The sequence below is a fragment of the Rissa tridactyla genome, chromosome 3 (assembly GCF_028500815.1).
Source record: "Rissa tridactyla isolate bRisTri1 chromosome 3, bRisTri1.patW.cur.20221130, whole genome shotgun sequence".
Taxonomy (NCBI): Eukaryota; Metazoa; Chordata; class Aves; order Charadriiformes; family Laridae; genus Rissa; species Rissa tridactyla.
In genome coordinates, this window is record NC_071468.1 from 33,133,476 (window position 1) to 33,154,847 (window position 21,372).

Below are 21,372 nucleotides of genomic sequence, written 5' to 3' on the forward strand. Positions count from 1 at the left end.
CCCAACCCATTCTTCCTTGTTTGTAAATACCAGGTCCAGCAGAGTGACTCCTCTCTTCAGCTCATTCATTATCTATGTTGGGAAGTTTTCATCACTCCAGAAACCTCCTGGATTTCTTGTGCCCTGCTGTGTGCTGTGAGGCTCATCCAGTTGCTTGAAGAAGGTATCCTTTACTTGTTCTTCTAACCAGGCGATCTATAACAGACATCCACCAAAGCATCACTCTTGTACTGCCCACTAATCCTGACCCACAAGCTCTCAGCTGGCTCACTGTCCATCCCTACAACGAGGTAGTGTCAAGCAGATGTTATCATACACTGGAGAACCATTTCACAGCAACATCAGGCTCTTCCTCTGCTGCAGTTTGTCCTTCCTGTGCTTTCCAGTGAACACTCGCAAAATCAAAGATATCCCATTCTGGGAGGTCTCATGCCCATTCAAAGCAACACCATAGTTCAGAGTCAACTTAAATCAATCAGTCTCCCTGCAAACCACAGTTCCTTCCCAGTTTGCTGGTGTCAATATTTCTTTCCCAGTCTCCACTCTTGCTGCCTGGGACTCTTCATCACACTGACACAGTAGGCCACTTTTAAGACTTGGATCTTTACCTTCCTAGAAAGAAGTTGCAACTAAACCTTTCTGTCCCGTTAATGCAGAGAAACCCTCACATGGTCCTGGTTACCATAGGGCTCACTGCTAAAGGTTATCTCCTTATGTTACCACTCAATGATTCAGTCTTTCCTTATATTTCCTAAAAAGCTATCCTTAGTCATGCAATTCACATAGCATTACATCTTCTGATACCTGTGTCTAAACATACGGTAGCTTACCCTACAACACTTGCAATTGTAACAATTTTTCATTCTGATCAACTGAAATTGCATTTGAACAGGTGACTAAATCTTTGTTTAGCCACATGTAATAACTATAAGCTTATTTATCAAGCAGGCCTGCCTATTTCTATAGCACCACTTTTGGTATGGAGCACTGTCTGCTTGATTCTGCACTCACATCTGCATCAATCAGTGCCACAGCACCTCACTATGCAATGAAGTGATCGTCACTCATTTTTCAAAAGCCTTCTGTGCACATTTTATCCATGTCAATCTGTGCTCACATAACTAAACCCTGTCCTGACTAGTGACAGTGTTTCCACAATAGCTGATGTCCTCTAAAAGAGGGAAAACTGAGGCAAACATTAACAAATACATGAATCAACAAAGTAAAGTGGCAGAAGTAAAAACTTTTGATGATACTAAGTAAGGATGCGGCTTCTTTACTGGGATGAGCTGAGTCACTCATGGCTCAACCACTTATGAATAATGTGGTTATCCAAAACACACAGAAATAAAAACTTTATAGCACCTTACAGCTGTGTTCATTCATTCATTCATTCATTCACTCACTCATTCTCTTTGTCTCACAGGTCTATAAAATCCATTCCTCATTTTACCAGAGAGAATCAAAATACTCTGTTTACATTTTCAGCCACTGGTATTTCTATTAATTAATCTGGATAGCTGGAAAGTACACCAATTTTCTTTTTTCTTGAGCCACTCAATCCATAATGAGACACTTCATTTGAGACTGAAACTCTGTAGGAGGAGGCTAGATTTAAGGCAAGGGAGTCTGATGTCAAGATTCTCTATCCACTTCTCCCCTTAACTCTTTGATGCTGCTGAAAAAATTGCATGGGGCTAATTTTTCAAAAGGGCAGGAAGAGTTTGCCTTGGGAAGTGTGCTACTATTTGTCTGTCCTCAGCTGAATTGTGTAGTGAATTTGAGAAGTTATTATTCTAGAAGTGACATGGAAAGGGAAAACTGCAGAAAAACGGAGTAGTGAAAATAATGGTACTGCATTGCACAATGCCTTTTATCAACAGCACATGCATTTACACTGACTGAGTCCTCAAGAGTAAGGAAACTTAGTGCCTGGCCTTTTCACACTGCAGCCAGTTCTCTTGCCTAATTTCCCGGTAAGTCAAATGGGGCCAATAATGAATGGGTTTTTTTGCCTTCAGGTAGGCCTTGTTGTGTAGACAGGAATACACACTACCTGCCGTGCACACAGACGTACTCTTGTACTACATTTTCTTTGTTTCTCTGACTTGCATTTCCTTTCTTATTAAAACATTTGGATCAGTTTCTGTCTGTTTATTCTTGAAGTCAGAATGCTCTGTTGCTCCCAGCACTGTAAGTGCCACTCCATCTTCCTGATGGCAGAGGGAGAAGATAATGATACTGTTAAACTGAGTTCAGGTTAGGCAACAGGTACAGCAAGGTTTGTTCATAAAAGATAAGAAATAACACCTCAGATTTGATTGGAGAGGTGAGTCCTTGAAATGTCCAAATCTCACACATACCAGGAGTTCTGGAGACGTAGTGTTTGAATCTTGCATAAAAGCAGCACATGATAGAAGAAACAGTGATAGTGGAAATAAATCTTTTGAAGCTTCTGACCTTAAAAACCCAAAAGTTTGCAAGATAAACCTATTTCACAACATTTTGGGGATTAGAAAAAAAGGAAAACAGTTCAGAAAAAGCTACTGCTGTGGACTTAATCTTCTGTTCTCATTAAATTTAGCTCAAAGGCTGCCTCTTTGAGTAGTCTTCACTAACTTCAACATTTTGCCACATACAAGACCAGTCATAAGAATATAAAAACCTTAAATTAAGAATGTGGTTTTTTTGCCACGTCCAAATCATTAAGGTGGTTCTCCATTTTCTTCTGCTTCAATGCCAGTAGAACCTTGTCACTATTCCTGTCACATTTGCTACAGCAAAGAATTTGGCTTTAGATGCCAAATCTACTCCCCAGAGCTGTTCCAGGAATACAAATAATATTCCAGAAAGCTTCCTCTTTCAGCTTTTGCTATCGGTATCATTTCTGGAAAGCAGATGTGCTGTAGACCTAGATACTCTCTATTTCACCAGTTATGTGCAAGTGATGGATTTGGGTTTTTTTTCTGTTAGGAGAGCCAATGCAATGAAACTCCTTACAATTCTATCCCATCTGTTTAATACCTTACACGGCGTTCTATCCAGCCTGTCCTTCGAGTTGCATCTGAGAAATGAAAGCTCAAAGCTGGAGAAAAGGCATGAAGGGCATTCCCATTACCTCTGCATCTCTTCAAAGGAGGAAGTTACAGTCCTAACCCCAAGTTACTGGGAAAGTGGAAAAACCCTGGCACCAAGTCCCCATCTCCCTAACACAACATGTAACAGAACTAGGATGTAACATCTGACAAGAAACAACAGGTATGCTCCTGTGTAGTCCTCATTCATCCCAAAGAAAGTTCCTGCCTCAGCTGACACTAGGGCAGTGAACCCCTGGGGCTTTAAGAAGCATTGTCTGGCACATTTTCCATATGCTGTCCTACATGGTTTTCTCAAAAGAGCTGGTGGAGATGCAGCAGGGAAAGGGAGGTTTAATGTAAAATTTCTTCACTTGATGCAAATATCAACCCCCTTGAGTAATAATTCGACATTCCTCAGCAAAGACACACTCTGCTTTTGAAATATTTACCTTTCCTTTATTTTTTATAACCTTAAGAAAATTTGGGAGGAATGTGAACTGTTTTGCTTTTTGTCTTCCTATGACGGCAGAGATTTATTTATAGCTAGGAACTGGAGGACAGTTCTCACGTGGCTGCTGAAAATTAAAACAGCATGTAGGGTTTTGTTTTGTTTTGCTTTTATGCCTTTGCCTCTACAATCTCTCCCTGCGTTCCCTAAACCCTTGTTATTGTAACCAGAGCCACATTTTGCATTGCTACAATTGCAGGGTTATGTAAATTCCAAAGGCTTTAAAGGAAAGGGCCTGCAGATCCTGCTCTGGGCCGTAGGGAAGTTGACACAAACAGTTATGCCCAACATCTAGGGAGAGGCAAAAGCATTCATAAATTGTCAACAGACAGGAAACCTAACTCTCAACCTCAGCATCAACCTGAAGTTTTCTAAACCTTTTGCAACTTAAGGATTTCATTTAAATTGATTGTCCTCTCATTTTCACTGCTGTGCTTTGGTATGGCCATGAACATTTCCTTCAGCCACTTCTGGAAATCTTCATATGGCCTTTCTCACTTTCCACCAGTGTGTACTGGTTTACTCAGGAGAGCCAACAACAGAAAGCTCTACAGAAACAAACTTTTTCATACTCAAGGAACCATACTTTTACAGTGATCATGAAACAGTACATGTTAAAAAGCATTACTTTACTCATGAAGATTTTTATATCAAAAAGAAAATTACACCAAAACAACATACTCACGAAAGACAGCAAAAGAACAAAGAGCACGCATGTGATCCCCCGCAAGAAGTCTTTCCAGCAAGTAGTGGTGGGAAAAAGTGTGATACTTGTTCCGCATCTGTGTGCTTCTGAGTAACCAAGTTGTAATGCTGACACTAGCTGTGCACTTCTGTGTGGGCATGGGCAAGCCAATTCATGTTTGCGACTCTGTACTCTCTAAAAGAGGGATAATAATGCCTGACTCAGAGTCAATGTTAGAAGGCTCTGCATAAACTCATCTTAGTCCACAGTGTTTAGACAACTCAGCTAAATGAGAAAAATGTTTAGCCCACTTCTCCAGCCCTGTTTCTATTTCAGCTCTAAATCACCATTAGTCAAATCATGCTCAGACCTCAGACAAAAACCTAGATTACATTATTCCTGAACTATGTGGAGGTTTTGCACAGCATGGTGCACCATGATCACTGGAGTGTGCTAATGAGAGCTCAGGGAAATTACTGTTTTTGTGAAAAGGTGCAGCCAGAACTCCCTAGTCAATTCAGCTGACACTCTAAGGAAGGATGAGGCTGTGACACCTCTCCAACTTGCTGCTTTCTATAACTGCTGAGTTCTCCAGGCAACCTTAAACTTACCACAGTAAATAAGAAAAACCAGGGCTTGCTGCATTGTTCACCCACCTCTTAGGCACAAAGCCAGTCATAGGAAGTCCTCAGGAAAGAAAACCAAGAAGCACTGCCATGCAGTCACTCTACAACCAGGTAGGTCAGTGCCAAGCCAATGTAGGAAGGGACATTCCAACCAGTTCCCAAGCCATGATATTTTAAAAACTATCACTACAATGGAAGAGATGACTTCAGTAGCAGACAATAGCTCCTACTCAACTGGTAATTACTGTTGCTGCATAGATGGCAATAGCTGCGATTATTATGAAAGCCTAGCTGTTTAAATCTTATTAAGAAAGACAAGAACCATTTATGGAGGTGCAGCTACATGGGATCCCTGCACAGCTCAGAAGTTTCTACTAGTTTTTCATGTGAGTTTATTTACCTGGAGCCAGGAACTGCTCTGTGGAGCTCTGATCCTGACTGTCACTGTGACCAGTAACTGAATGCCTTTGCACCCACAACTCCTTTTGAAGTGAACTGGTGATGTGAATGCTCAACAATTCTGAAAAAACAAGCCCTACAGGTCAAAGCCAATGTCTGCTAGAGCTGAGGTGGTTTTGGGTCACATAAACCGTGTAAATTTTGAACACAAAAACTGAAGCATCCACAGCTAACAAATATTTTTGTAAATGTGGTCCTGTAATTGGCCCAATGTAACACAACACTCAGACACACAGGGGTGGAGTCCAAGGGACCATCTATATTAACATTTTTTGGAAGAGGACATTTTACTAAGGGTCTATGGGGAGTCAGAAAAAAGCAGCCAGAATACAAAGAGAAACCAGAAATCAAAGACAGCTATATTAGACTGTGTCCCATTCTTAGTGCACCTAATGATAAGTATCTGAAAACTATACATTTTACTGAACGAGGTAAAGTGCTGACCAAAATTGTTACTTTATTCTGTAAGTTATATTACCTAATAGTCTAAACTCTTGAATCCTTTCCTCAAAGATGACTAGTTTACCACTCAAAAGCACTGTGGAACACAGGCAAGAAACTCTGATATCCTATAATATTTAATTCCTCAGATTTTGGTCTTGAACCCAAATCAAAATTGATATATGCCTCTAAATGATCAGCACTGCTTCATATAGGCTTTGTTATCTTAGCCAAGTATTAAGCAAGGTGGAGGTTGCTTAGCTTTTGGAACATCTGAAGTCTGCAGCCTGTAATTACCGGCCAACCAGCAGCATAGCTCTCATCTACAACTCATTTGTTTCCCTGAGTTATCGAAACCCTTCCTTACCTTCCATGCTTGCGTATCCAATAGATACTACTTGGCTCAGCACAATTAGCAAAGCAGGCAGGACAAGGGGCCACTTAGTCACCTCTGACACATTCTACAGAAGAGGATCTCCAAAAGCTGACACAGTTCAAGCAAGGCAAAAAAATAATAAAATACTAACAAACATAGACACACAGACTTTTCGATACATCAGACAGGCACGATGAGATATAACAAAATCATCCTACTGATACCAAATGACAATAAGAAAATGAAAGGTCTGTGTTGGCCTAGTGGTTCAGTGTAGTGAGATCTAGTTAGGCCCATATTAGAGTCTCAGGACTATCATGTTCCTCTGATGGGTAAAGAAAGGAAGGTGAAAAGAAAGAACTGTAACCATTTGGATAGAAGGTACATCCTGAGACACTGGAACAGGTTGCCCAGAGAGGTGGTGGAGGCCCCATCCCTGGAGACATTCAAGGCCAGGCTGGATGAGGCTCTGAGCAACCTGATCTAGTTGAAGATGTCCCTGCTTACTGCAGGGGGGTTGGACTAGATGACCTTTAAAGGCCCCTTCCAACCCAACACATTCTATGATTCTACATAGTGAAAAAAAAACAACAAACCAAAACCAAAATCCAAACCAAAACAGACAAGAAAACACCCATAAACAGAAACAAATAGAAACACATAGAAACAAACAGAATAGAATAGAATAGAATAGAATAGAATAGAATAGAATAGAATAGAATAGAATAGAACAGAACACTTGGAAAGGACCTACAACGATCACTTAGTCCAACTGCCTCAATTGTTAATGCTCCCTAATGATGCAACTCAGGTGTGCTGCAAAAGGCAGACTTGAGTTGTCCTCTCTCCCTGCTGCAATCAACCACACCCAAAAATATCTGGAGGGAAAATGACATCTGACACAGTCATGGTAAAAATGACCCAAACTAAGAAGTGACAACTCAGGGTGTGGGAAAGTCTGAAAACAAATCACTGGGTGTGTCAGATATACAGACGCTAATATAATGCAGTGATTACTATGTCTCTGCTCAGTGAATATGTAAAAGTGAGCTTGGTGTTTTAAGAACTATGCACAATGACCACTGAACAATCTCAAGTCTGGGTGCATTTGCCTAGGAGCAACACAACATTTGCCATGATCCCACAGCTTCATGGGATACTCAGAACATAACTGAAGTCCAGAGATACTAAATAAATCCAGCATGATATCTTATTCTACATGGAGACTTTTTAGGCTGCTTCTAAGTATCACAGAACTGGTAAAATTCCTTTTGTGACACCCATGAGTGAATTTCTCAGGGAGCTTCACTGTGGCTACAGGGCACATTATTCCCCACCCTATTAGCATCACAAGATGCAGTGTGTATGACCCACAACAAATGGCAAAATCCGACCCTAGAAACAAGCCTCCAAAATGCTGCTGAGAACTTCAGCTTTAAAAGTCCAAACGCAACAAACATAGGAACGTAGAGAGCTCGTGGACTCAGGGTCACAGGCTCTAGGAAACCTAGAAAATAAAGCTTACACATCAATGCAGCCTGAGCTGTTCCATTACAAGCAAACAAACAAACAGGTAGGTACATTGGTAAGTAGATAAGTAGGTAGGTAGATAGACAGCACACTGGAAAGCACATACCCCAAGTCACGCAAACGGTTAATGACAGATAATGGCAGTGGCCAGACGGCAGAAGCAAGCCAGAGATTAATAATGGGAGAATTTCTAAAGGAAGTCAAAGAGTATTTCCCGTTCCTCTGAAGGTGTTGCCCCCCAGTCTGGCACCAAACCGCCCAGCTCCCTCTAGCTTCTTTGTGAATTAAGTCTATTCCTAAAAGAGCTAAACAATCCCAAGAGACCATGACTAATGACTGCTCAAAGGAAAAACGAAGGTTGCCTATCTCTCCCCATCACTGTGTAACCACTTAGTATTGAGTAGCCAGAATTGAACACAGTGTTCCTAGTGTTGTTTCATCATAGCTCAGAGACATATTTCCTCAGCAGGCTATTTGGATCAAAGACTTAAGGCAACATCCCTGAAAGAAGAGACAAGGCAAAACACAGAGGGGACTTTTTTGCCATCTGCTTCCATTTCAATTTGCTGCACTCCCACATGTCACCAGAGCCTGTAGGGTGGTCAATTGGATTCTGTGTCATGTGCATTCATGGGAGTATAGGACTACAAGGTCATCACGTCCTGTTTCCTACAATTGCAGACAACTGCCTAACAGACACATAGTCCAGCAGACCTCACAGCACATTTATTCCAATACTGTCACACATTAACATAAGACTTTTCAAGTGACCAGTGGGAAGCAGAATTAGACATGGTTTTGAGTCCGAAGCGAGGCTGCCATTTTCATTCTTAGTTTAAAGCAGCTGAAAATGACAAATCAGGTATTTCATTGTACAGAGGTATAATATCATCTCCCTGACCTCTGATGTCTGATTCTAGAGATCATAATGCGGTCCACTCTTGCTTGAATATTCATGCTCTGTGAATAAAAATACACACAGCTACAGATAACGTTAAAATTTTTTTCATAGCAAAGTGAGAAAAACCAAAATATTGATATGTATATAATCTGAACTGTATGTTGATATATCTTGCAAAAATCGAGGCCAGTAATTGAAAAACTGAATCTCCAGAATGATGAGGCAGCATTCTTAAGCTGCTTTTTATTAAAAGTACAGTGATACTATATAAAAATGTTAATATATTATGTTAGGTCAACTCTAGCTTGTATTTACAGTATTTTCTTAGAAAAGGCTCCCATTTCACAGTAGCTTAGCTACACTAACAGATGTGTAAATCAGAAAGAGTATGGGCCTCTGGAGATGTTCCCATAGATGTGAACACACTAAACATCACCACTGTAAGCAAGCAGGGGATGAGGCAGTGAGGAGTTGCTTGCTAAATTTTGCCTCTGTTTAAACATAAAAAGTGTCATGAAGGGCACAGTAGGACATTTATAGCTTAACACATGTCCCCCAGCAGGTACATGAAGCTATTCTAGATAAGCCCAGACACAGCTGGAAAACAATTCATGGGTCCCCCAAGGAAAATTTCACCAAGTCAGAAAATGCATCTGCTTTTCTCCCTATAACTTAGTAATGGTGAGTGCCAAAGACTTCGTAGCATTCCCAAAGACTGCCTGAATCCTGCTGACGATGAAAGGCTAAGGTCAAGCTTTGTACTTCTGTCATTGGCAACACATTTCAGGGCCTCTACAACAGAGCCAGAGAGATTCACTCATTGGGATGCCTGACCCACAGGGCAGTAAAAGTATGAAACAAGCAATGAGGGCAAGTTCATATCTCAGTAGGGCACAGTTGGAAGACAGTTCATATTGGCAGGACCCTAGCATGGTTATTACTCTATCCCTGCATAACAGTGCAGGAGGATGCTGACAGATCAGAGCACAGGCGAGAATAAAACCAACTGTCTCTCTGTGCATTCAGCTGTTAGAAACATAGTTTAATTGGTTCCCGCTGTATACACGGCTGCAAAAGTAGCAAAAGACTAAAGTCCCCTCATGTTTGGTCAAGATCTTGCTTTCTTTCATCTGTTGTGCAGATGCTGATGGGGTCACCTGCCTGGAGGGGGTCAGGATTCTGCCAAATGAATTTAAGCAGGGTACTCACAGTCCAGGCATCCCAGTTTAATGGTCAGTGACTCAGGGAGAAAACCAACACTGTCTGTACTAGTGGATTGCCCCATTCCTGACAATGTTTGTAAGGAAGAAAGATATCCTGGCAAACCCTCTCAACAGATGTATGCTGTTAAATCTAACAAATAAACCCATTCCATCTAGTTAGGGCAGATCTCTTACAATCAGTATCAGCAATACCTAAGTTTCATATTCTTAGTGTAGGCAGAAACCTAAACAAAGGGTAGAAAGTAGGAAGAAAAACTTTGGATTATAACTTGAGGCTCTGGCTAAGCCAGAACACAGATATGGGGGAGAGAGAAAGAAAGGGGAAGAGTACCCACTCTGCAGTTGGGTGATATACTTGCATTCTGGGAGAAGTATGATTTTGGTGAATACATGGCTTGTCTACCAGGCAGGAGTCTAAATGCAACATAATGATAAAGATGCTCTTCTAATATTTTAGTTTAATTGCTATAGCTTTATTAAACTACCATTTCAGAGGACATAGAGATAGTTTAAAAAATGGGTCTCTAAACTACCTGCAGTAAGAGTATTTAAATGATAGTACAGACTCCCATCAGGTTGCAGGCCTCTGAGAAAGCTGTGCCTCAGTTTCCCAAAATGCTAAATCCATTAATGTTTGTAAAGTGCTTGGAAATTTTCCAAAGGAAAGTCCTGAATGTAAAGAATAAATTGTTAACTTTATCTAACTACATATATGTAACTTATCCTCACATAATTGTATAGTGTGTGATTGCAGACAAGAAAATATTCTCATCATTTAACTCCTACTGGTTAAATAGGAACAGTCCACTGAGATTGCCTCAGCTCCATCAGAAACAATCTGGCTAATGAACATACAATACCCACAGCATTCAGGGTTTGATCTTAAACCAGTGTAAAGTACAGAATATACTGTATTGCACGCTGATGATTTATTGACTACATGTTTTCAGAAGGACTGGACTGTTGTAACATTCTTGGGGGAAAAAATAATTTCATGTTAGGGGGAAGTCATGTTACACCTCTACAGGAGTCCAGAAAACTTCCACACACAGATCAGCAGAGGCAAGGATGCTTATACAGCTCCACAGTAGTTTCATTCCTTCTTGAAAAGGTTTCTTCCTTCAACTTGACAAGGAAAGAAGCAGAATTGGCAGGCTGACGCAGAGAAACATGGAATTCCCATGTATTTCTGTCACAGCCTTCTGGAGATTTGAAAGAAAACAGATGACAGTGCAAGACCAAGAGCGTGCAAAGAGATTAATTATTTTTCAAGACCAGCCTGAAACACCTAAAAATAGCCTATTTTTTTTTTTAAAAGCACTGAGCTTTCCTGGAAAATGGAAGCACTCAAAATATTTGTTATTTATGAAAATATCAGCAACAATCATACTATTAATGAGTAAGCCTATTTCAAACATTCAGATTTAGATAAATATTTAAATGCAAAAGAAAATGCAAAACATTTCTCGACATAACTGGAGTGGGGTTAGCAAATTAACTCCTTTCTGCAAAAACTTGTCGGTGTGTAATCCACTTTTGAACTGGGGAACAAGAGAGATGCTGTTCACTTTTTTCACTGACAAGAAGACACAGACAGTGCTAAAATGAAGGTATAGTTTCTTTAAGCGCACTTTTGATACTTAAAGGACTCTAAAATGTGAATAAATTTCTGTAGGTTTGTGATATATCTGGTCGGGTTCCTCAGCCTACATCTTACAGATATGACTTTCTCCCTTGCAGAACAGCTGAAAAATCAGAGGATCTTCACAGTGTTTTCTCTTTTGAAGACCAAAAGAATATAAAAATGAATACATAGAGTGAAATCAGAAGTCCATCTAAACCAGCACCCTATCTCCAAGTAATCGTCAGTTGCAAATGGTTAGGAAAAGCACATAAAAATGCCATATATAGTCTAATCCTACCCCTGCTCAATCCTTTTAGTTGTTTAGGACTTGGAGATGGAAGTACAGACAGATTATCATGTTTAATAGCTACCAGTGGACCCATCCTCCAAGATTTTTCATCTCTTCCCACAGCTTTGTCTTGGGAGAAAGGAATCTTGCTACGTGATATTAAACTCTTGAAATGTATCCTTCCATGACTTCTTCACAATGAAATCCAACCTGGATTGTGCTCCTTGGCAGAAATGTTCCTTCTCCCTTTTGCATGTGTGTGAGTATTTAATTTATTAAAATGTCCTGGGAATACATTTTCAGATCAGATTTTAAACAGTTAAATTGAACCTGACCACTTTCTTCAAGGATGAACAGGGCACTGCGTAAATTTCCATCTCTTAAGACTTCATGGCTCATTAATTCAATTGTTTACTAAAAACATTGCCCTGCCAAACAGCAAAAAAAAATGCAAAGCCCCCAAAATCAGGCTTGTTCACTGCCTTGAATAATAAAAGCCATAACAGTAAAAATGAGTCCTTGTTTATCCCTGGTTAAAAAAGTAATATACCAAAGAGACAGAAGAGAGTTGTTGGATCTCACAAATCAGCTTTGTCCCCAGCACAAAGAAGAGCTGGGCTGGCACATGCATTGCCTGAATTTAAGTCATCTTGGGACACTGTGAAGAGAAAAATACTCTTCAACAAAAACAAATGTGAACTTCAAAGCTCATGAGCAGAAATATCAATTTCAGTGATTATTACTTTGAAGCCAGCAAAACTGGGAAGTGAGCAAGCACTTGTTAGTCAGGGAGGGAGCCTATTCCTCTCTTGCTGCCAAAGTTTTTCTCAGTTTCTCAAGGCTACCTCTATTTCCATTTTCACGCAGTCTAAACACATCCTTCTGATCTCCAGCTCCCACTCCTTGAATTCCAGCAAGGCTTCTGATTTCCTCCCTTTCTTATCTACTTCTTTTTTTCCACCTTAAGTCTCTCTAATTCCTAACTCCAGAGAAGCCTTATCACTGGTATAAGCCTGCCATACTCTCAGAATAACTTTTCTACTAAATCCAAAACCCAAGAGCTTCTCCTGGTCAGATTTGTTACTCCATGTTGTCCCAAGTCCAGAAAACTCCTACTCCTAGAACACATTATCTGACACCATAGAGATCAACAGAGAAGCCAAAATCTCAAGTGTTGAAATACCATGTGGAAAACAAACTGAAAATACAAATCTAACATGGAACGTGAACTTTGGGCAACATACAAACCGGATACAAAGCCTAAGGGAGGGAAAAGCCTATTTGACCATCACCAGGCACAGATTTAACAGACAGCACTAAGAAAGCTTGAAGCTGCACTACCAACAGTGCTGCTCAGCATGTGACGTGTTCATGGGCATGTGGCTACGTGGTTCTCAGCAAATCAAAGCGGTGCACGTCCTAGGCATGTCAAGAAAAACAGAATATGAGTAAAGGACTGACATACCAAAGCTCATGGGAGATTCCAGCAACATGGGATACATTCCTTTGCGACTTCTACTGCTGTAAAACAGCAATAGCTTCGCTGACCTTCAGAGAGTTACACTGCTGTAAAAAGTATGTGAGAAGAACTAAATCCACTGTCTAGATTTGCCCAAGTCAGTTGGCTAGCATTTCAAAAGCAGCTTATAATTTTGGCTGTCTCAATTTTCGAGTTTCTTGGTGCCTTAACAAGACACTAAAAATAAAGAGCCAAAATTACAGGTTACTTTGCACAACTTGGGCCTCAGTTTCTCTGGACCAAATTCTGATGCTACTTGAACTTACTTGTAATTGAAGCCTGGAATAAGTTTCTTGAACAATACAGAGCTACAAAAAACTTTCACCAGTACAGATGAGAGCAGGCTTGCACTGTGTGAGCTTAGGTCACTCATTACTGAAGACACTGGGCCAAATCCTCAGCTGGAATACATTTATCATACTACACTGCAGCCCCCATACCAATTTGCACTGGCTGAGAATCCAATCCAATAAATCCCACTTAACTAATTTACATAGTGTTACGAAATTTAATAATTTAATACACAGAGCTTGGAAGATAACAAGTCCTCAGCCTGATAACAACTCAGAGTACAGCCAAACAGAAGTAACTCCACTGTTAAATGGAATTGCAGAACGATGAGAAATTAATCAGACCTACTGCATGTTAGTATATACACTGAGTCCTACTACTACCACTTTTCTGCAAATGCCTCAATTCAAAGGGGTGTGATATTAGGAAACACAATCGTAAAACAGAAAAGCCATAAGAGACAACACTGTCAATCATCAACACAACAAAAAGCACAGGAAAATAAATGTAAAGTCTTTCATACAATGAAAATCAGAGCAGTCAGTTTTCTTTTAATTTAGGAACATACTGTGCTTGCCTGGGGGCTGGAGGGACAGGGAAGGGAGAGAGGGTCAGATCTCCGTAGGATTGACCCAGGTTTGAAAATTCACAGCGATTAAAGTGCTAAGAGCCAAACCTCCCACACATCCTTCCCCTAAGTGTCAGGAAATGGTGTCCCCTGATTGCTCAATCGCTAGGTCAGATGGCTGGCCTGGAGGGACTAGATGGGTTTCTGGGATTCCATTGGAACTTGGGGGAATTTTATGTCAACTAAGGCACATGGAGCAAAACCAAACTATCTGTGAGATGCCTTCAAGATGCTGTTCAACTCTTGCTGTGCCTCCCTACCAATAAAATACAGTCAGTGCGCGCCACGTCTGGACTTGGTAAGAAAAATTTTTGCAACTGATTTCAAGACGAACAGAATGATCTCCATTACACATGAGGAGCACAACTAAAATAAACATCTGTGATAGCAGCAAACAAGTGAAACAGTGTGGTAAGGCCACTTGGATATCCAGAGAATTTGTTTACTCAGCTCTGTGAAACCATGAGACTGCACTTCATAACACATTAATATAGACTTTTAAAACCTCAGGGTTGCACTGTGACTGTCATAAGCTCCAACAGGGAATCGTTTCTGTTTCACAAAGCTGAAAAGATGTTTGCCCTGTCCATAGTGTGTTTGTTTCTCTTGCTTCCAGGGTCAGTGTCCACCAGTATAAGAACTAGCAATTTCCTGGATAGTATAACCTCATCCAAACTCAAGGACGCTGAGTGATGACCCATGCATTTTCAGGAGACACTATATTTTTCTCCTGCCAGATCAGTATCTCCTTCCCCATTCCTCCTCCTACCCTTCCACTCAGTGTGCAACTTTCCCCCTGAACCACAACTAACAGCCCACAAGGAACTTCCAGACTTGCAAACCCCTGCAGGTAGCGTCACTCACTAGTGGGATGCTGAGCTGGAGGACAGAGAGAGGAATTGTGACACAGAAAGGAAGTAATCATTTTAAAACACCCCAAATCTGGAATTATCTCCTTCTTAGTTCCTCTTGTCACACTCCAGCTTTCATCAGTTCTGTATATGTTAGTTCTGGATTGCCCAATGCACTTCAGACAGACTAACTGCTGAACTAGGTAAAAGTGTCTGTGGCTCCCAGACACTTGTCTTGACTGTGACAGCTCTCAAGCTTTTATTGGGGGTTCTAACAAGTTACTACATTTCTTAAGGATTTTTTTTCGTTCATATTGCCAGCCAATGTGATTAGGCTGCTGCTAAGAAAATAAAGCAGCTACTTGGAAATAGAGCTGCTAGGCTACTGGAAACAAAATCTAAAAAGAAATAAGTGGGGGAGAGGAAAAGAATTCTGGTATGTCATGGCAAAGAAGCACAGATCCCAAACTGATTCCTTACAAGTCTGGAGACTTCACTTCCAAAGGTCATCCCTGCAGGATCCAGCTCTGAGAACACATGCTCCCTCACATGTTCAGTCAGTACGGTTGCTTTTCCTCCAGCTCAGCCTAGCTTGCTTTACATGGCATGGCATGGCATCCCTTAGTGGGGATTAGATCTTGAACATCTGCACAGTAAAGGCCACCCCCATTACATTAGCCAGTGCAGCGTTTACATCAACCTGCAGTTGCTTTCAGCACAGCTAACTACATTTGCTCAATTTCATTTTGCAGGGGAGATCCCTGCAGAACTTCCTCCTCCCAATCCTCACCTTTCCTCCTTTACTTCCTTCTCCCTTACCCAGCATGCCACACTCAAAAGGAAAAGTATTTGCAGACTTATTCTATTACCAAAACAACTCAGCCCAGGGACTGCTGACTCGCAACAGCCTTTCCTGTGATGGCTTGTTGGCTGAAGCCGATTGCTAACAGTGCGGTGAATTATACTGTGCAATTCACGTAGCTCCTGCTTCTCAGCCCAGCTTTGTGCTTATGTTCAAGGGCGTCATCTCTCCTTCCAGCACCTGCACAAACCAAGCACCCTCTCACTGGCAAAGGGCTTTCTAAAGTTACAAGTGCTAGCTAAGTATGTCAGCTTCATACAGGAGGCTTCAAACTCTTCCACACATCAAGGGAAATGAGCTGTTTCTGTCATGGGTCTCATTGGAGAAGATGCCAATGAGGAGGACAGCTGCCTTCCCAGAACTGCTCCCATCTCTACTCAGGGAATGAAGAAGGGACATCCAGGTGTGGGGGTGCGGGAGGTAACGTTAGTTACATGAATGCGGCACTGAATTTTAATTGTAAATAAATACAGCTGAGTGCCCCACTGAAAACACTGCCTTCTTACGGAGTAGGCTTGGGAATCTCTGAAATGCTGAGGTTAAAAAAAAAAAAGTTATTAAGAATCAGTAGTGTTTCTTGGGACTTGCAGCATGCGTCCACAGGAGTACCTCTGGAGGTTTTTCACAGGGAGATTCTCCTTGTAGCAGTTGCCTCCCTCATGTATCACCCCTTTACAGCTTGGTTTTGGATGTGAGAGATGCCTCTTTCCTCTGCAGAAGCGGTGGGTTCTTTGGAGAGCCCTTAGTATGAAGCTAGTACGGGCTCAAGGTGCTAAATTTGTGAGATTTAGTGAGAGACACCTCATATTCGTGTTAGCATCTGTTACTGTCCGTAGCCTGGCAAATAGAGTGGGACAGGACTTCACTGTCAGGGAGCCAGGAAACTGCCTGTCCTCTCCATAAAGGAAGACAAACTGCTTGATGCAAAATATGTCAAGGGATTAAAGAGTTAAAAAAGAAATCCCTCATTGTGAAATTGCCTAAGGAAGTTGGGTTTTGCCTAGAGCTTATTTGGGATTTTGTTGTCCTGCTACCATGAAGGAGCTGGATTTCAGTTAATTTTGTAGTCTTCCAAAATATGTCCTTCCCTCCCTCTCTCTCCTTCTCCGACCTCCCTCAGCCCCGTCACCCCTATCCACATACAGAAGAGTGCAAAAGCCTGTGCTGTCAGCCCTCTGCATACCTTTGGGAGAAGCAATCAAGACAAAACTGATTCCTGTGTGCTGCCAAGCTGGCTTCAGAATGTTTCAGAGGAGGAAAAAAAAAAGAAAAGAAAGACAAGCCGTACTTGCAGGGATTTGTTCTTGAAAACAAGCAAAAACATGAGAAGAGTTGCTGCAGCAGCTGCACTTACACTGTAGTGCCCGTGTCTCTGCGCAGTTCCTCCCTGTTCCGCAGTCCTGTAATCCACATAGAGAAATGCCTGTGCTGCTCCTCTTGCTGGCTGTGCTGTTGTAGTCAGACTGGAACTGCTGCTGTTTTCACTTTCAGACCAGCCTCTCTCTCCAAATCCTCTGACGTCAGACAGCCTGTAAGAGATATTTATGGAATGAACAATCTAAAAGTTTCTCTAGGTAGAGCCCAGATTGCAGTTTTTTGGGATTTGTAATTTTTACACTTTTGGATAGAAAACCCCTCCAAGGGGGATCGGGCAGGAAATAGCGGGGAACTACAGATGTGGTTGTGTACGTCCCTAGCAAAAGACAATTCCTGTACTTTTCTGCCCATGATATGTTATATCCACACCCAGGATGTAACTATCTGTCATGCAAGTCCCCATTTGGAAAGCAGTATTTTCCAGTCTCAGCTGTGCCTAAACAGTTTTCACATCAAGCCTGGCAAAGAGGCCACCCCCCCCACACACTCCTAGCCTACAGCCTTCTGCTGGGCCCAGGCTTCAGCTGTATTTAACTAAAACAGGAGTGAAACAGACCTTCCAAGCATCTTGTCCACATCCTTTTTCAGTTTTGCTCAAACCCCTTCCAGCTGGAATGTTTTCCCAGGCACGTGGGCCAGCTTCCCTCCTAACTTCAAAATACTTTCTAGAAGTGTCTCATCTCAGATGAATACCAGCTCAGAAAATTCATTTGATCTTTGATCTCTATTATGCTCTCTTTGCATGTCTATTTCTGTTATTTCTTTGGTACTGTAGAGTATGACACGTTTTACCTGCTGAGAAAGTCACTTACAGTGTTATGTAGAAGAGAAGAGATGCTAAAGCAAAAACTGCAGCAGAAGCATTAGTGTTAACGTTAAGCAGGATTTGAAGAGTGAAATGTACTCATGGTATAACCCTGCTGAGGCAAGTGACGATAAATTTGAGCTGATAAGACCTCTGTTTTGCATTTAGGAGCTGAGCTTGGCTATAAGCCTGTAAGTATCAGTAGTCCTTTCCAAGAGATGAGGAAACTGAGGCCTGAAGTTTAAGTGATATATGTTGAAAGTCCTTGAGTGAGCCTTGCCTGATTACAGACAGACCTTTTTAAGAAGTTCAAAACTTATTCAACATTTTCTGGAGGAGTCTACAAATGTGCTGCTATTATAAGCAACTGTTATTTTTTTTTATACCCCATCATTTCCATTTGTAAACAGTTATAAGAAGTATGTGTCTTGGTACCACTTTTGGAGAGGTGAGTGCTATTTCAAAAATGTAAAGCCAAGGTTCTTTTCAGTGCAGCTTACTGGCAGACCAAATTTACCATTTGGAGCTGTGTGGATTAGTTTTTTCATATACATATGCTTTCTCTTTTCTGCTCTACCGTCATCACATTTGAGCATAAGCCAGGGCTCTTTGAAATCAATAAAAATCATCTGATCAACTTCAAAAGGCTTAAAATCAAGTTTGCTCTGATAATTTTCTAATGGCAGCTAGCCCCATACATTGCCATATCATCACTACAACCGAAAGCCTTGAGATAAATTCCAGAAGAAGATGGTGTCTCTTTGAAAAAATTTCCACCTTTATACTTAAAATATGAATGTAAGAATCTGGCAGATGCAGGAAAAAGAAAATATTTCCATCCCCAAAGCAGTATTCTGTCAAGAAAAGGAAGTAAAATATTTTCATATATAATGAAAAATAATAAAAAGAACCCAGTTTTGACCATGGAATCCAAGCATTGAACAAGTGGCATTGTTGTCTGCTCTGGCTATCAGATCTGCCACTTGTCTACTTGTCCTGGTTTCAGCTGGGAAAGAGGTAATTTTCTTTCTAGTGAAAGGCATGTCAATAACGAATTCTATTTTAGTTGTTGCTAAGTGATATTTACACTTTTCGAGGACTCTTTTCAGCTTCCCACAGAAGCTGAGAAGAAGCATAGACAGAACAATGGAACAGCCAATGGAATGCTCGATACCATAGACATCATGCAGAGTATATAAACAGGGGTTGGCCAGCTGGGGGGGAATCTGCTATCACCGCTTCAGACAGTGACAATTCACCAATTTACCAGGTAGTCAGAGTGACATGTGTCTTGTATATTCTTTTACCATTATTATTATTATTATTACTACTACTACTATTAGTGCTAATTTCCTTTTCTGATATTGTTCTATTAAAACTGTCTTTCCCTCAACCCACAAGGGTTTTTTTTTCCCTTTCCTTTCTCCTCCTTTTCTCCCTCTTCTCCCTGCCCTTCTTGGGGGGAAGAGGGAGAACTATGCAAGCAGCTGCATGGTCCTAGCTGCTGGCTGGGGTTAAACCACAACACTCTTTAAGATTAACAAGGATAATTCAGGGCATGAGTCCTCACCCTTCCATGCTGCATACTACTCTTATTGAAGATCATCCCTGGAGTTATGTTGCTGCTCATTGGCAGCCTGTCCCATAGATATCCCCAGATAGCTCCAAAGGGCAGAGCGATTCGGGGCTTCTCTGTAGGATACCAGATCTGTTCCTTATAGGTAGTTCCACCTCCCAGTAGCTTTCATTGACTCAGCTCCTGTGGTTAATAAACTCTCTAAAGCACAGTAAAGGCTCCTGATGTTTGCTGAAGATGAGATGGCTATCCATGACTTCTGCTTTCTCCATTGAATTTGTAAGATTATATTACATCTTCTCCTTAGATAATAGAAAAGGAGGAATGTGGAAATCCTAACTATCACACAGAATTAAAGCACTGATGGCAGAGGGATTACAACTAGATGATCTTCAAGGTCCCTTCCAACTCTAACCATTCTATGATTCTATGATTAATAACTACAGCCTGTCTTATGCTGTCACCCAAGCACAAATGGGATTTCTTTATTTCAACAGACTTTGCAGCAAGATTGAAATGCCAAGAGACTGAAATGCTCTGTTTACTCATACATGGTAAGGACAAAGACAGCGAAAGCTGCTATTGACCGCTGTCCAGTAGTGCATTTCATTTCTGTCCTGAAGGGATATACCTCTTAACATGTAGTTGTTAAGGCAGAAACATCCATGCCATCAGAAGTGCTACAAAACTCCAGTTACTGTGGGTTATGGCAATATTTCTATGAACCTGTTGCATTTCTTCCGGAAATAAAAGGAAGAATAGCTAGTTGTATCGTTGTATATTCATAATCTCTGCACTGAATCATAAGACTCCCTTCCACAAGACGCAACATGACCCCTTTTTAGAACACAACACCACAATATGAAAAGCATATACAGGAGAACCCTCTCCATTGGACTGGGAGCGTGCATGCAGGAGCTTAAGTTTCTTCATTTTAAACATAATTGATTTTAAAAAGAACTTCTCCCAAAAGATACGAGGCAGGCACTTTTGGAGGGTGAAAATCAACTTTTTGCACTGGATCAACACAAGCATAGGCATTGCTCAGCCCTAAAAAACAGAGAACACAGTGAGACCCTCTACATCACTAGCGCATGACTGGCAAAACAAGAGAGTATGTGTTCCTCAGATCCCAACCAGTCTCAATACATGTTCACATGAGCAACTATAGCAGTCCAGTTGTCACTGCCTTAGTGCTACATAACAAAATAATAAACCAAAGGAAATGAAACCATATTAAAATACTATTCTTGCTACCATAGTGGAACAGACCATGAAGCTCTCTAGTCCAGTACACTGCCTCAAGCAGTGGTTAGATACTTGATGATTCAGACAGAGCATGAAGAACACAAAACACACTACATCCAGCCAGTTTTGGGCTGGAATATTACCTAAGAACTGAAAGGTAAAGAGGGAAAAGAAAGTCTTTCTTGAACCTCACAGCTGATCAGTTTTCACCCTGAAGCATGAGGTTGTTTCAGATGCTGGGTTTTTTCCTTGCACTGGTATTGCTACGAATGTTATTTCTGCATATATTTCAGTTTTGGGAACCTGCCAGGCCTTTTTCTAATCCACTGAAGTCAGGAAATGCAAAGTTATGGCATATGTTCAAAAGAATAGCACACTCCAAAGCATGAAGAGAGCTCTGTCTTTGTCCTCAGATGCACACAGCCTTGGCCATAGTTTTTAAATCCACCCGGTGATTTTCCTTTCATTTTGCATGA

The 21,372-nt window shown here is 41.2% G+C and overlaps 1 protein-coding gene across 1 annotated transcript in view; it reads right to left on the reverse strand.

Annotated features, from left to right (window-relative positions):
- The window catches only part of DAAM2 (dishevelled associated activator of morphogenesis 2), a 217,256-nt gene extending 199,883 nt beyond the window's left edge, over positions 1-17,373 (reverse strand). Inside the window, exon 1 of the mRNA XM_054194894.1 lies at positions 17,245-17,373. The gene's annotated coding sequence lies outside the window, so the exon portion shown is untranslated. The remainder of the gene's footprint in view (positions 1-17,244) is intronic.
- Between the last annotated feature and the right edge of the window lie 3,999 nt (positions 17,374-21,372).